The sequence below is a fragment of the Equus przewalskii genome, chromosome 25 (genome assembly GCF_037783145.1).
Source record: "Equus przewalskii isolate Varuska chromosome 25, EquPr2, whole genome shotgun sequence".
NCBI lineage: Eukaryota > Metazoa > Chordata > Mammalia > Perissodactyla > Equidae > Equus > Equus przewalskii.
The window spans coordinates 42,257,067-42,261,572 of NC_091855.1; the positions used below are offsets into that span (position 1 = coordinate 42,257,067).

The 4,506-nt window shown below is 36.9% G+C and overlaps 1 non-coding gene across 1 annotated transcript; it reads left to right on the top strand.

The window, feature by feature from the left end:
• Positions 1 to 2,869: 2,869 nt before the first annotated feature.
• Positions 2,870 to 2,941, top strand: LOC139079464 (small nucleolar RNA SNORD113/SNORD114 family). Its single transcript, XR_011533163.1, has one exon. It is a non-coding gene; the product is annotated as a small nucleolar RNA SNORD113/SNORD114 family (small nucleolar RNA).
• The last annotated feature ends 1,565 nt before the right edge of the window (positions 2,942 to 4,506 follow it).

A 4,506-nucleotide genomic window follows, 5' to 3' on the forward strand; every position in this document is an offset into this window, starting at 1 on the left:
TTTTATACCACTCTTGATTTAAACATTCCTCCATTGGTAAAGATTTATGCTTGAGAGGGTAGCCCATAGGAAGATGGACAGATACTATCAATGTTCTATTGTGGGAGAAGATGGTGGGTTCATAGTGGTTCATTGAATCATCTTTGAAATATAGACGAATTAAAAGAAAGAGGGCTAAGAACAGGCCAGTGATGAGTGTGGGAGTGCTATGGAGCAAGACTGTTGATTCACTCATGTTATTGATCATTACAGAAAGACATCTAGTGGATTATTTCTGTGGGAAATTATGCACATGTGTTGTCCAGTACAGTGGCAACTAGCCACAGGTAGCTACTGTGCATCTGGAATGTGGCTGGTCTGAATGGATATGTGATGTATGTGGAAAATACACACCAAATTTGGAAGAGTCAGAACAAAAAATAAAATATTTCGTTAATAGTTTATATTTATCACATGTTGAAATGGATAGTATTTTAGATATATTGGGTTAAATAAAATATACAATTGTAATTGATTTCACCTGTTTCTTTTTACTTTTAAAAAGTGTAGATTCTAGAAAACTTAAAGTATATGAGTGGTGGGGCCGGCCCCATGGTGTAGTGGTTAAGTTCAGTGTGCTCTGCTTCAGTGGCCCAAGATGTGGGTTCAGATCCTGGGTGCAGACTTACATCACTTGCCAGCCATGCTGTGGCGGTGACCCACATATAAAGTGGAGGAAGATTGGCACAGATGTTAGTTCAGGGCTAATCTTCCTCAGCCAAAAAAAAAAAAAAAAAAAAAAATATATATATATATATATATATATAAGTGGCTTACATTATATTTTTATTGGCCAGCACAGCTATAGACCAATGATAGGAATAGTCAAGGATCTTTTCCTTTGTGTTTTTCTGACCTATGGGTGTTGATAGCATTTTTATTAGCCAATTAATGGATCAATCAATTAAAAGGGAATGAATAGGAAAAAGGATACACTAAATATTAAGGTATATATTGAAACAAGGATTACTTTGAACATTTTTTGAAACATTGAAACCTGTAAAAATAATTTAAAGTGGTTAATCCCTTTGGGTAATGAACATATGAACAGATGTGTGTAGTAATCAATGCTGTTGGTGTGTCGCTACTCTTTTTTTCTTTTTTAAGAAAATAATCCACATGGACAAATCTCTAATTAAATAACTAAATAGAAAAGAGTCAAGGATGGCAAGTGCTGGGTGAGGACAGCATAGAGGGCAAAGCTGTTGTTTGATGCCTATGGGCACCACTGAAATCCACTGCAAACACTATTAGTCTCAGTTCTGGGGAAAATGAGCCTGTAGCCAGGGGTTAGGAACATGATGGGGTCCTAATTGAGGCATTTGAGGCTCATGAATTTTGATTACATTATTGTGTAAATGAATCAATGCATAAATTAAACAAATGTATAAATGAATGAAAAAAACGAAGGCAAGTGTGGACCAATGATAAGTGTATATAATGAAGCAAGAATTATTATTAATATGTTTTTGAAGCAATGAAGTCCATTTAAAAAAAAAGGGCACTGATGTCAATTTCTAAGAAAGGGCAGATTCTTACATGTTCTCATAATAGATGTTTACGTAAATAGGAAAATTGAGGAGGACCAATGTTAACATTGTGTGAGATGATAAGAATTATAATTAATCCAGTTTATTCCTTGAGTTCGTTAAACAGCAACAAATATCTAGTTGGTTATCTCTGTGGATAATGAACAGGTTGACAGATGTTAGTTTTATTTAGAGTTTTTGACCATTTACTTCAGATTCCAAGCTACAGATTGTCAGGGAATGAATGAATAAATTTATGTCACAGTCCGTTAGTTAAAAGGGGGCAAATCAGTGACCATTTGATGAACATAAGTTACAAAGCAAGTATTAGGATAAGTTCAGTCTTCGTTGCTGATGTCCATGAAGAGGACGTAAAGTCTAGGCTCCAACCTATTTGTTTAAAGTTCACAGGTAGATTCGTGTTAAGTTTTTGCGGATAGTAGATTTACATTTTTTTTTGCCAAGGAAGATTTGCCCTGAGCTAACATCTTGCTAATCTTCCTCTGTTTTGTATGTGGGGTGCTGCCACAGCATGGCTGCTGATGGTGGTATGGGTCTGCACCCGAGATCTGAACCCAGGCTGCTGAAGCAGAGTGCACCAAACTTAACCACTACCCTATGAGGCTGGCCCCTGGATTTACTCTTGTTAATTATCTTCTAAGCAATAGATACAGGATTAAATTAATCTGTAACTAATTAAATAATAAATAAGCACATAGATAAATACATAAAGAGAGTCAAGAATGAACACTGGAAAAATGTGCCGTGAAACAATTTTAGATTAATCCAACTTGGAACAAGTGAGGTCCATCAAAGAAGGAAAAGATGAAAGAAGGTACTTTATTCATTTTACAGTTGTTTAATATTTCGTTTTTCACCGCTGCTGATTTACACATTCCACCAGTGATAAAGATGTAGATTTCTCACCTGTTGAGAGAGAAAACACAAGGAAAGATGGAAGATAGGGAAGTAAATGAGACGTTCCTGAATTTTCTTTGTTACATGTTTAAAATTTGAACAAATTAAAGAAAGACTAAAGAACAGGGCCAAGCATGGCCATGATGAGTGCGGGTTTGGATAAAGAATGTTGGCTGATCCATGTGTGCAGCAGTGAGGTCCACTGTGGTAAGAGGTCTCATGTATTCGTTCTGGGAGAAATTTGCCAAAAGTCGGAAGTTAGTAATATTCTTGTATCTTATTCTTGCTTTGTTGTGATTAATGGATATTAAGTAATTATTAGTCAATTAATGCATGAACTAATGCACAAATGTGTAAGTGAATAAAGAAAAAAGTCCCAAGCCTGGATCAATGATGAGTACCCTGGGGTGTCTGAACCAAGGATTTTGATTAAAATCTGTAACTCTGACGTCCACTCTAAAAATGTATCTAATTTGCTACCTTAATGGGACATGAGCTTGTAGCTCCAGTTAGGAATGCAGGCATCTTGCTCTTGGCTTTGGTAGATCTTAGGTATGGATCCTTTTATTAGTGAACTAGGGCATGAGTTAACAAGGAAACCTATCAGTGAATGCAGACAAAGCGGCCTGGATAAGCTCTAATTATGAGAGTACGTAATGAGATAGGAATTGTTATTAGCACAGCGCTGAGGAGCCGAGGTCCAGTATGCGAAGAGTGCAAGGCTTTTTTTGTGTCGATTAGGAACGTGTGGGCAGATGTAGGTAAGAGTCAGTGTTGTTTCTCGGTTGATGGTTGTTAACTGTATTAAGAATTTTATTAAGAAAAGGGGAAAAAGGAGAAACATAATCAATTACAGAACTACCTAATTAAAGACCAAGCATGGGCCAATGTTAAGAATGCGTTATATGAGAGGAGTTACGATTAAATAAGTGCTTCTCAGTTAGCATCGTTTTTGAAAAACACATCTAGTTGTTTTTCTGTGGGCATTGAGTTTATGGGCAGAAGTTAGTGTTATTTAGGACTCTTGCCCAGGGTATGCTGGTTCATGAATATCGATGAAGTGAATGAAGGAAGTGATTATTTAAAGGAGGACAAACGTGGACCACTGAGGATAGACTATGTTGTTAAAAAAAGTTTATTAATCTCACTCTGCTCTTCTGATGTCCATATAAATAAAGGGGGACTGGGATTCTGTCCGCTCTGGGTCAAGTGCATCGAGACAGTTCCCTGTAGTTGTATTTTAGACCAGTTTGTGTTTGATTTGAAAAGAATGAAAATATGAACAAGTTATTGCATGAGTAGATAAATAAAAAATAAATGAAAAAATTTGTAAAGTAGGGTCAAGCATGGATCATTGGTGAGAATATGTCAAGAAAGAAGGATGTCAATTTATCCAATTCTAATCAAGGAAGACCCATAAAGAAGATGATCTGGGCTCTTACCGCTGGAAGGTTTAATGGACAGTTGGAACAGGCATACTTCTCAGTTCCTCTGCTAGCATGTATATCCAGCAACTGTCATCATATCACATTAATTAACATACATTAACATACATTAATAATTAAAATAAGTAAGAAGGGGACCATTCTTAGGCTAATGGAATGGGATGAAAACAGGGGTTTATGATAAATCTGGTACAGCAGGACTAAGGTCTCTTAAAAAAAACTAAATCTACACTGCATTTTCAATTTTCTAAAATCTACTTTTTACTCCATAGATTCAATATACCCAATCTGATTTATTCGTTATCCAGTGATGAAGATCTTGGCTGTCACTTCTGTGGATAAGGAGCAGAGGGACTCATGTAAGGAACAAAGTTCGTGTTCCTGGTGTGCAGGTAATTCATATTGTCTCTGAAATTGTTTCCAAGGAATGGGTGGCTACTGCAAATATGCATGGACCACTACTGGGCATGTGTAATGAACCAGGGATTAAGATTATTCCATATGGAGGCCAGCCCAGTGGCGCAGTGGTTAAGTGTGCACGTTCCGCTTCTTGGCGGCCAGGGGTTCGCTGGTTC